The 12,500-nt window shown below is 40.1% G+C and overlaps 1 protein-coding gene across 2 annotated transcripts in view; it reads left to right on the forward strand.

The window, feature by feature from the left end:
* Positions 1 to 12,500, forward strand: part of CTNNA2 (catenin alpha 2) — a 1,546,517-nt gene that overhangs the window by 1,074,531 nt on the left and 459,486 nt on the right. The gene's annotated exons all lie outside the window — the stretch shown is intronic.

The raw sequence follows: 12,500 nt of genomic DNA on the forward strand, positions 1-12,500 counted from the left end.
GACTTGCCCAGGGTCACACAACTAGTAAGCTTCTGGGACCAGATACAAATGACAGAGGCCAGATAAATTTTGTTCTTTTTCAAGATCAGATAATTGTCTCTCCTTTATCTTCTCTTTTCTTCCAGATCCGCTCAAAATTTTCTCATGCCTCTTTTCTATCCCTTTTTCCTTGATTTCACAAAAGTCTACTTAATATCTTGCTTGTTTATGTATTTCCCCCACACACACACATAAACACACACACACACACACACACACACACACACACACACACACACACGCACACATATATACACAAAATTCCTACAGTAGAATGTAAGCCCTTTGAGGCATTTCTTTTCATCTTTGTATCTCCAGTTCCATGATACACTTAATATTTGCAGAATTTTATTAAAGTTCATGTAACTTCATAGCATCATGGGTTTCAGCTGGAAGGTATCTTAGAGGTAATCACAATTAGATGAGAGGGAAACTTCACCTGTACCTATTCAATCATACCCTGTAAGTGGTTGCTTTATCTCTGCCTATGCCAACTGCCCATACTGATAGTATGTTGAAGAAGTCCAGGATTCAATGAGTTAATTGGAATAATAGAAGCAGTAGAAGAAAGAGTAAACCCCCTTGTGCCCTTGTAGCATCTCCAAATGAAGAGTCAGGTCCTTTTAGCTGAGCTGGTGATCCCAGGCAAAAAGGAGACTAGGTCACTAGTGAGACAGTCATAGGCAGGCAAGGTCGAGGGGAGGGTGTCTGTGAATCAGATGTCCTTTCATGAACTGTCCAGTCAGACCAGCATAAGGAAGGAGCAGGATGAAGTCACCAAAAACTTAGAGACAAAATCCAAAGAGGAGATCAGGAGGTAAGAAATAAGCCTAGTATAAGTGAAAGGAACCATAAATCAATTCAGCTAATACTTAGTGGGTAGTTACTATGGGTCAGTACATGCCTACTATGTGCATTTTGTGTGTTAATGAAGCATGTTTTCTCATAACTCTTTTCTACCTCTTCTTCTTGCTTCACAAAAGTCTACTTCATATCTTGCTTATCTCTCTCTCTCTCTCACACACACACACACACACACACACACATACTCTACAGTAGAGTATAAATGAAACTTGTATTTATCCTATGGATATTGACAGGGGAGACATTTGGGAAAAAACTGACACCAATTTCTCAGCCCATTCTGAAATCCTTGGACACATCCATTTTTGATTTTTAAAAAGGTCATCCTTGGGGGTTTTAAAAATGTCAAAAAATGTCTCATCCAAACCATAACTAAGTGAAAACCCTATCTATATCATACAAGAAATAACTGAACCCATCTTTTAACAAAGACCTTGAGATCTAATTTCTGGCTGGACATTGACCATTTTGGTCAGAGATATTCCAGGGGGAATCTTTCCAATTGCTTCTTCACTGTTTTTCTTCCTCCTAAGTTGTAACTATGTGAAGTTAAAATCCATGGCATGGTCATATGTTACATTTAGCTGCATTTCAATTACAAGGGTTCCTCTCTTCCTTCCCCTAGCATTTTTTTTATTTTTCTTTACGTGGTTCTGGAAATTGTGGATAAGGGAGAATCAATATCAGAGAATCTGAACCAGAATAATTTGTCTAAGCAGCAAAGAAAAGAAAGGAGTGAGTCTGATTTCTCCCTGAAAAGGAGCATTATTTTAGGAAACTAACAAAAATAACTGATGGTACAAGGGAGGCATAGATTTGGTCAGAAAGACAATCTTGGTAAAACAGGGGGAGGGGGTGGGAGGCAAGGAAGCTACCCTCTGTACCAATATCCTGAAGTGGATCTGTCTACTGCACTGATTCATTATGACCTGGTATTCTGACTGTTCTAGTCCCACTCATAGACAGATGCTAATCCATTCCTTTCTTTGCCTTGTGTTCTTATGTTTAAATCTAAGTTCCTCCCAGTTCCAAGAATCTCTGACTCTATGGGCTCCTCAAATCAGATCACATAGGAGACAGTTTAATTTCTCCTGTCCACTCTGGGATTCATGGATGAGGCAGGTTTGGTTGGGAGTGGTGAATTCTTTACCAAATCAGTATGCCAGAGATGGGAGTGAATTTAGAAATGCACATTCATTTCGGCACCCATGGTGTCTGTGTCAGCTTAAAGAATCAGTCCTCACCTTGGTTTTACCCTGATCACACTGACCTTTTAGAAGGGCTGGTCTTACAATGTGGGGAAATTAGACTGTCTCCTACGTGATATGATTTGAGGGACCCATAAAGTCAGAGATACTTGAACCTGGGAGGAACTTCAATTTCATGTAACTCCATCTTCATTTTTATGAGTGAGGCAACAGAGAGTAAAGGAAGTTAGTTGACTCTCATCCAACATGGGGTTTCATAGCAAAGATAAGGATAGAACCCAGAAATTCTGCCCAAAAATAGCTTAATCACTTTCTCTTTACATAGTCCATTGCATACAATTTCTCCAATAGAGCATTAAAACTGAATAGAGGGCAGAGTCAAAAAGAGTTCTCAACTGTGCTGCTATTCAAGTTTTTCTATTGCTCTCTCTCTCTCTCTCTCTCTCTCTCTCTCTCTCTCTCTCTCTCTCTCTCTCTCTCTCTCCTGTCCAATCAGGATGAGTGAGATTTTTATACCAGCAATGGTCTGGACACCAACTCAAGACAATATTGTGAGGGAAAAAGGACACATGTGGGAGTGTGGATGTCCTTAACCTGGGTACAAAACTGGCTTGAAGAGTCTAAGTTGGTGATAGTAGCTAGTAACGTTTGTCCTTCATTTTAGAAGAAGACCATGACATCAGGGAGGTGATGCCATGACAAGCACATGAACTGGATTTGAGTGAAGCATTGCTGTGCTCAATCACCAAACTCACTTTCTTTTCCAGAGCCATCTGGATCCAGTGGCCAGATATGAATCAGTATGACTGGAGATGGCTTTGGATGCGAGGCAGTCAGGATGAAGTGACTTGCCCAAAGTCACACAGCTAGTAAGTGGCAAGTGTCTGAGGCCAGATTCAAACTCCCATTCCCCTGAATCCAAGGCTAGTGCTCTATCCATTGTGCCACCTAGCTGCCTGTGATAGTAGCTAGGTACCACTAGAGTAGCAACTAAGTCATACAGAGAATAGAGTGATTGATTGGAGTCAGAAAGACCTGACTGAAGTTTAACCTTGGTATGCGGTCCTGGGCAATTCACTTAATCTCTCTCAAAATCATTGTACTCTTCTGTGAAATGTGGATTTTAATAATTAGTAGTCACTTCCCAGAGTCATTGCAAAGACAAAATTCTATAATATTTATAAAATGCTTTACAAAATTTAAGACACTATATAAATGTTGGCTAATAGTTGCCCCAGAAGCTAAAGCAGTTGGTGGACTGGACGATGTGCTAATCCACTGAAGATGAGATGGAGATGATCTCTGGATGGAGACATATGTTGGGTTGGGTTGAAGAGGAATTGTAGTGGGTAGGGGACATCCAGAGTTGACCCTTGGAGCCTGATTCTTCAGTAGTTTGAGGTGACCCCAGGCATTTCCAGTGTGTCCAGCTACCTAGAATCATAGTGAGATGAGAGACCTGGGCAAAGTGCCATGAAGCCATTTTATTTTGAAAGGGCTGCGATTATTAACCCATTGTTGTTTCCATTGTGTCCTACTCTTCTGGACTATATTTGAGATTTTCTTGGAAAAGAGTAGTTTGTTATTTCTTTCTCCAGTTCATTTTACAAATGAGGAAACGGAGACGAACAAAGTTAAGGGTCACATAGCTAGTAAGTATCTGGGGCAAGATTTGAACTCAAGTCCTCCTGACTCCAGAACCAGCATTAGCTGTCTGATTAAGAACCTAGACAGATATAAATCCTTGATTGGAGTCACAGGTACTCAGACCTGGAAAGTGGTTCTCATGGGAGAAGTATAAAGGGGACTGCTTTTGGAGACAAAAGATCTCAATTAAATCCCCCTCTACCTGTGTGGACTTGAGCAGGTTGTTTCATTTTTCCCCCATCTCAGTTTTCTCATCTGTAAGATGAAGAAATGGAACTGAATCACCTCTACGTCCCCTTCCAGCACTTGAGAGTCTTTGCTGAATATGATTGGCAAGAGTTAAGGGATATGAAGTAGGGGGGCGTGTGGCTCATGCCTGGTGGATTAGACACAGGTTGGACACGTTAATGTTCACTGAACCTTGTCTAAAACGAGGAAAGGTTCAATCCAAGGCCCAGCGAGACAGTGAATGAGAATCTGACTTCAGTCAGGCCAGCCATGGTACTGATATGTATAGATTATCTAACCTGACCATGTTAATTAGTCTTTCAGTGATTTATACATTTCTCTAAGGTCATAAATTGCAAAGAGCAAGGTAGGAGGAGTTTGTGTGTGTGTGTGTGTGTGTGTGTGTGTGTGTGTGTGTGTGTGGCGGGGGGGTTCCTCATCAGGAATTCCTTAAACCAAGAAACTGTGGCTCCTGTCCAAACTAGGGTGAGTCTCCTTAGGGTTTTTATGCAAAGGAATGAATATTCATTGAGGATTTTGAAGATGGGATTATTATTCAAAAATGGGTTCAGATACAAATCCTATGAAGTACCTTCCTACTCTGAGATCCCATAATTAAATGCCTATATGCATAGTAGAGGGAGATGCTGACTTCGGATTGGACAGCTTTATCCCATGAATATCTATCATTGATAAATTCTTTTAGGTTAGTGCAATAGAGTCTTTCCTTTGTCACATGTAATTAAGACCCTCAAATAAAATGACAGTAAGGAAAATATTTCAAAAGGTCATTTTCAGCTTAGAGTTCCCTTGAGGAAGGCCATGGTGAGTTGCGGTGACCCTAGGTCATCAAGGAAGCATTGTTGGGTTGAGTGAAAAGATGAGAGCAAAAAGCAATGGGAGGCCTAAACCTTTTGACCCTAGCAAGGGGTCTGTATGTTAATGGTAGATTGGATAGGGGAGGAAGGTGAATAACATTCCTGGTTATGATGTCCTCATTTCACATTGACTTCCTAGTCCCCATCATTTGGAACCACTGATAATTTGGAAGAATGAATTCCTAGAAACAAACTGGCTATGCTATAATCTTGAAGACATCAACACTGACCTCCAGGGAGGAAGGGAATGTTATAAGAAAATATTCTTTGACTGCAAATGAAAGAATCAGAATTCCATCAAGTTTTGTCAGAATCAAGAAACAAATGATCAGGGAAAAAAAGAAAGTAAGAGAAATTATATTGTTCCATCATTACAGTTCTATGTTGGTTTGGAGTACTAGGAAAGGTTAAGCATGTTTAAAGAGAAGGGGAAGAGGCACAATTATTATTTAAGTAGTCCTTTCCTTGCAATGCTGTGTTAGGGGTTCAAAACTTATAATATCCTGGAGGATTTTCCCATAATGCAGCATACTTTTTTCCAGTTCTGACATTTGCCTCCCCTATGCTTTCATCTCTGCATTGTCTGACAAACAAATCTTCACATCTCTAATGTGAATATATGGGTGGCTTCTCAGAGATTAGTAGCCCCGTCCCATCTCTTCCGACCCATACCTTACATACCTTCACGAGCTTGAGCTTACATGTGACCCTTGCTCTTTTAATTGGCTCAATTTCTTTTATGTCCTCCTTCCTTTTTATAGACCCCTCACATTTGGAATGTCATCTACTATCCCCTTCGTTAAAAACATTCATTTTTGGCTAAAACTGAGTTAATCAGAATTCTCGGGGGGTGGGGGTGGGGAAGCGGCACAGCAGGATTAAAGGAAAAGGTTCCATTGATTTTAATTTTCAGATTCATGGAAAGCTTCAAATGTTCATTTGAAAACAAAATCTTTGTAAAAAAATAGAATCACAAGGCTTGAAAGGACATCATGGATAGACTTCTAGTTTAACATTCCCCTCCCTATCTTATCAATGAAGCAACAGAGACAATAAACAATCAATCATAAGATGTGTTTTCAAAAGAGTCATCAGGAAAATTCAGGTCTTTTGATTCCAAATCTGGTCCCTTCCCTGCGCTAAGACCACATGAACAAATAGAATTGCATTGGGTGGCAGGGCTCATCAAAGATTTTTGCTGAACCTGGGATCATCATTCTGAGCATCATTTCTCCTGGTCGAGGATTGAAAATAGAGATGAACAGTATTTGACTCAAAGTTTTACAAACTTCCAGAGGTCTCTTGGCAAAGCTTTTATTAAAGTTGTCATTTGAGAAGAGAAGAATGGTACCGTGATGAAGTTGTGAACTGTACTTCTTTCCTTCTAAAGAATGCAACAAGCAAGTTTGGTTTTTCCATGGAGTTATTTTCTTATTCTTTTCCACTTTCTCCTAATGGCTGTAGAAGAAAAAATGACATGGAGTCAGTTAACAGCTCTTGCTTTCCAGTTCATTGAGGTTTTGCTATATGTTTCTGAGAACCTTTGGCTGCTTGTATGTTGCTTTTCCCAATTGGAGAGTTTTCACATTAGGTTCCCCATTTCCTACTACGTGGGAAGTAGATGGATGCAACCATAGTTCTTACAATTCATTGATAATTTAAGAAACCCTGCAGTCCAGCCTCCTGATATTAAGTAGGTTTTCCAGATTTTATCCCCATTTTATTAAACATCTTGAAGATAGGGACAGTTTTTGCCTTTTCTTATACCTTCTAGGTACTTAACATGTGTTTGTTGACTAATGTATTTAATGATAACGAATAGAGCTACTGCCCTTCAGAGTTATTAAACATAAGGTCATTCAGCTAGTAGATGGTAGATGAAATGATGAAATATACCTCCTCTCTTCTGTTACCCTTTTCTTTTTTAATCTTTCTATCTATCATCTATCTATTTAGAAAACACTATCAGCCACATATTGTTAGCACTAATGACAGAGCTGGAGCAGAACATGTTCAATTGAGCAATCTTTGCAAAATCAAGGAATGCTACATGAATACAATCACCGATAACAAAAGCCGCATCAGTAATATACCATTGATAGACTCCTTGGAGAAGCAAAAAACAACAAAATAGGGATCCAAATTTTTTTTGAACTGGTTGATCTTAGCCCCATAGATGTTATAAAACATCTGATACTAGATTTTTCTTGATTGGAGAAAGGAAGAAAGGGAACAACTAAAGTACCTACTATATATGACCAATTGGGCTAAGCACTGAAAAAATATTCTCTCATTGCATCCTTACCACAATACAGGGAGGTAGTTGCTATTATTATCTCTATTTTACTTTTGAGGAAATGGAGACTGATAGAAATTTTGTGACTTGCCCAGGGTCACATAGCTAGTAAGTATCTGGGGCTGATTTTGAACTCAGGTAATCCTGACTCCAGACCTGGTGGTCTATCCGCTAGAAAGAGAAGAGAGGAGAGGAGACAATAAATCAGGATTCAGAGCTTTGGAATTGCTTCATGGAGGATTATGAGGAAGAGTTTAATTGGGCATACCCACCTTCAGGGAGTTTCTGTTGTTCCAGTCCAAAGGACTTTAGCATATATATATATATATATATATATATATATATATATATATATATATATATATATATATATATATATATCTTTTCAGTCCTTCCTTTTGGACTGACCACCAATGAACCTCAGAAGTATTGACTGTCAAGAGGAACCCTTCTGGATCTGACTACCAAATGAGTGGGTATTGTCATGAGAAAGAATATTGATTCCTGGCTCTCTGGTAGAGATCCCTATAGATCATAGTCAAACAGTCTCTGTAGAAAATTCACAGCTAGTCGTGTTTCTTTTTTTTTTTCCTGGCAGAAAAACATTCCTAACACAGAATTCACTGCCTCATTAGTCTTTGAGAGAAGACACACTAGTCTATGTGTATTAGGAAAGTAGATACTAGTCCATAAAAAAAAACAAAAACTTCTCCCTTCTGGCTCATTGTTGCCTGAAATTCCAAAATCAATGAAGCATACTTTTGTCTTAAGGAAGCCAGGAAGGAAACCTTTTACCTTTCTCAAGGATGTTTGTAATTGAGGGATTTCAGAAGACTTTTTGAGCCCCTTCCAGTTCTAAATCTGTGGTCCTATGAACATGTTGAGCATAATCAGTCACCTGGCTAGTTACCTAAATGTAAATGACTTTACCAGAGCCTTTAATGTAGAATCAGACATTAATAATAGAAGAAAAAGAGCTGGATTACAAACTCCTTGATACTATGAACTGTGTTGTATTTTGTATTTATATCCCCATGTGTTCCAGAACCAAATCTCATACATAGTAGGTATTTAATAAATGCTTGCTTTTTGATTGAAAATACTGGTTTCCTGAGTGAAGAGAGAGCAAAAGACTTGAGGACAGAAAAGTATGATCAAAGAATATTCCAGTTGAAGGTAAACCTATGGACTTCAGGACCTTGACTCAGGTCAGCCCTGTTCATCCTTAGAAAGAATGACATCAAATCCACAAACAAGTATCTAGCCATTTGAGCATAAATTTAGATTGGATGGGACCTTGGAGTCATCTGGTCTTCTAGATAAACCATCATGAGAAAATTTAGAAATTAAATAATTTGCCCCAAATTACAGAGCTATTACTTAACAGAAGGAGGATTTGCATCCCCAAGCTAGCCTTCTTTTCATTGTGTCACACCAAAATGCCAAAAAAAGAAATAAAGAAATGAAAACTCGAACAAACGGTAAGATTGTTCCACTATGCTCCACTGCCCTTGTGGTCACTTCTTGTAAAGGTTTGTTTCTGTCATTCTAAAGCTAGCCAGTACCTTTGAGGTCATCTCATTATCTGACCAGACTCCTAAAGGTTACCAGCCTTTGTGTTATATAGGTTTCCTCAAAAGAAAAGGTCCGACAGGCACCCATTTCAACCCAGGCTAGGTGATTTCTGTATGATCTAATGTTTGTTCTATTACCTAGAATTCCAAAATCAACAGAATCTTCCCACATTTACAGAGATGATATTTTTTAGCACAACTTGATGAACTCTAAGACTTCAAAGTAGTTTCAGAGAAGAGGAGAAAAATTCCATTAAGCAAAACCTTGATGTCTGAGGAATATTGCAATGTCCAAATTCTTCAAAAACTGTTGAGGTGATGTAGTATGCCACAAGGTTTAACAGAAAATATGGTTGACCAGAATTCCTTAAACAGTCCAGGGAATGGAGTCTATGCCATATCTATTGCCGGAAAGGAACCTATAACGGGCCCCAAGGACAGTCTCGCAAGCCTCCCAGCAAGTTATGAAAAACCTGGGAGGCGGAACAAGCAACTTTTTTTCCTCTAATTACTTACACATCTCCTTGAATGTGTTGTTGATGTGAAGTCACACCACATGTCTTCCCGCCTGGGAATCAAGAGAAGACACTTTCTTCTCATCCTGGTGAGGGGCCCGGGAGAGAAGAAATGAAAACAAACTTGAAGAAATCAATGATGGCCTTTTCCTGTAGTATTCCTTTCTCTCTCTCATGTACCATCACTCATGCAACAGCTTTGGAGTCCCTTCCAGAACTTGTGGCCATTGGTGGGAAATTTTCAAGACCCAGAACGTGACCAGGTGACCTTTGCTTCACTTTGTGACATCTTCGAGCCTCATAGTACTTGGCAGAGAAGCAAGATTGCCATTTGTCATCAGAAAGGGTTTTCTCTGTAAACATTTGAAAAACATCACCATCGTCTCTGGAAATTAATCAATTGGGAAGCAGACTGTGTGTTGGAGGGTTAATCCATCACACTGGCTTGGTGTGCGGTGGTCATAAGTCATCTTCAGGAAAGAACACAAGATAATGAAATTAACACCTTCTGCGGAAGGGAGAAGAGCACCCAATATGGAATGGTACTATGTCTTTCAAAATTCTCTGCTAAATACTCATCATCTCTTAATGGAATCAAAACAAATTCCATGGAGATTTATTAATTTAAGAAAAAAAATTCAAGTCTCCCTACATTCTGATTCAGACTGCCACCTCTCTCCCAGCAGAAAGCACCCAGATCCTCCCCTCCTCCTTCCCTACTAAAATAACACACATAATTGTGAATAACATACATTGTATGTGCAGTATACAGTATGCATAATCTTTATACAGTTATCTTCTTCCCATACATGGACACTCCCATGCTAAGTACCACTAAAGCTTTATCTTGTTATCTCTTGTCTCTCCCACTCAGAATTGACATCTCTCTATATCATGTTCTTTCATCACATTTCCATGTACTAAAATATCTTCTAAATATGTGATGTTATCTAAGAAAAGGGGAAAAACCCTTATTTTACTTTCATAGCAACTAAAATGATCTGGGGGGGGTGGTTAGAAATGGGAGAAGTGGGAGATAAAAGCAAGTGAATTCCTATTTTTCCAAAGGTTGGAGGTCCTCTGATTTGGGGAAAGATTTTGTTTCCAAAAGCTTTGACTAAAGCCTACAGATGCAACCCACACAGACCTTACCTTAATATACCATGACATGAACCAGCATCTGAGTCTGAACTCATGTGGTGTTCATGCCAGTTTTATCTTCATGGCATTAGAATCACCTGCCCATAGTCATCATCATTTTGGGGCATTCACTTGGGAAACAGAGGACTGCATCCTAGCCCTGCTCAATTTCAGATGTAAGACACAGAACAGAGAGCTCTGCTCCCTCTCTCTCTCTCTCTCTCTCTCTCTCTCTCTCTCTCTCTCTCTCTCTCTCTCTCACACACACACACACACACACACACACACACACACACACACACACACACAGTGACATGCACTTGTTATAAAAGTCCCAGTCATTGCAAAAAAGAAAATGCAGACGAGGATAATTAGTGTGGAGCAGCTAATCCAGAAGATAATATCTGGAGTTAAAGTGTTTTCCAAAACCCCTCCCCTTCCAAGCTCTCAAATCAGATCACTGTTCTTCCCAGACTACTAAATATCTGAATGGGTTTCATTTGCATCCTGTAAGTCCTTATGTCACATTATAATTAAAAGAAACCAGGATGAACTTTCTCAAGTAAGGCAAAGTGGACTTTTTATGCATACACGTATGCATATTTGTATGTGCATCCAAGTCAGCCTCCCTTGGTTTCACATTAGAAAAGCATTTTTGATATTCCCATTTAAAGGTTCTCTTCAGAAATGGTTTTTTAAATGTTAGCATATTCATTTGTTCTCAAAAAAAAAAAGAGAGAGATGGAGTAGGGAGCCCATCCCCTTAGCTCCCACAAACCTCCTGATGATGCCGCCCTGCATCTGATAAAGCTGTTTCTGGCTCTTTAACTCTGGTAACATTCCCCCCTTTTTTTTATCCCCATCGTACAATTTGGAATTCTCCCATAAAAGACGCATCCTCTGCACTGGTGAGCCTCTGGACATAGATAATGGGGGATCAGATTTGAAAACTGCCACTAGGAAATTTTTATTCACATCATCCATTTGCTTAAGCTATTCAAAGAGCCCTTCCCCAAGCCCCGGCAACTCCACACTCCACCCCCCCCCCCCACACACACACACATATATACACGACCTCCTTCATCTCTTTAACCTGATGATTTCCCCAATACAGTTGCTTAGGTTTCAGCAGCAGAACTGAAGTCATAGTGAGGAAATCAGTTGGTTAGTTTTACCACCAAGGGGGAAAAAAATCCAAAATACTTAGTAAAATCATAAGCTTCTAAACAGACAGCCAGGCAGGAAACAGGTCTTCTGTCTTGGTTCAACAACGCTTGGTTTCAACCCATCATCCTTCCAGGCATGTGCAAATACAAGATGAAATGAGGATCTCCCTCCTCTTTACCCCCAGCTCATGGCTTTGGGGGTGTTTACCCCTAATCTCTTCTACTGAGTCCATTTGCTGGAGCCATCCGTCTTGAGGTAGGATTTATGAGTGGTTCCCTATAGTAACTGCCAGTGTGCTGTTCTCTATCTCCCTCCCCCCTCCACCCCCACCGAGATTACTTGCAGCCGTAGCAGTTCACTCTTGGAAATACATAGAGCTTTTACCACTGAAAATCTGGATCTGATCTCCCTTCTCTCAGCATCCTCCTGCTAATGGAGAGAGAACTGTGAGGATTCTTTCTCTCCCACTCCCTTTTCTCCTCTCCTCTCTCTCTCTCTCTCTCTCTCTCTCTCTCTCTCTCTCTCTCTCTCTCTCTCTGTCTCGTCATCTCCCTCCCCCTCCTCCTCCTCCTCCTCCTCCTCCTCCTCCTCTTCACCCTTTCTCTTCTCCAAGGGGCAGAGGAGTATTATAAGTAAGTGTGGTGAGGTGGAGGTGAGAAGTCCCCCTTTCCAATGACACAAATTAAAAAACAAAACTTACTTTTCACGATCCTTACAAGTAACAAAAGTGGGGATCTTTTTCTAAAATCCTTCTTTTTAGGGGGGGAAGGAACTTGTTCAGGACTTAGCCGTTTCAAAGAGCATCCATTAACTTCAACAAAGACAGAGTTCTTAGCATTTTCAGGGAAGAACCATATATGCACATATAAATACATGTATATATGATCTTTGAGGTGTCCCGATATTCTCCTTGCTCTGCCTCCCTCCCACCCCCCAGGCATGTG

This window comes from Macrotis lagotis, chromosome 1, assembly GCF_037893015.1.
Source record: "Macrotis lagotis isolate mMagLag1 chromosome 1, bilby.v1.9.chrom.fasta, whole genome shotgun sequence".
Taxonomy (NCBI): Eukaryota; Metazoa; Chordata; class Mammalia; order Peramelemorphia; family Peramelidae; genus Macrotis; species Macrotis lagotis.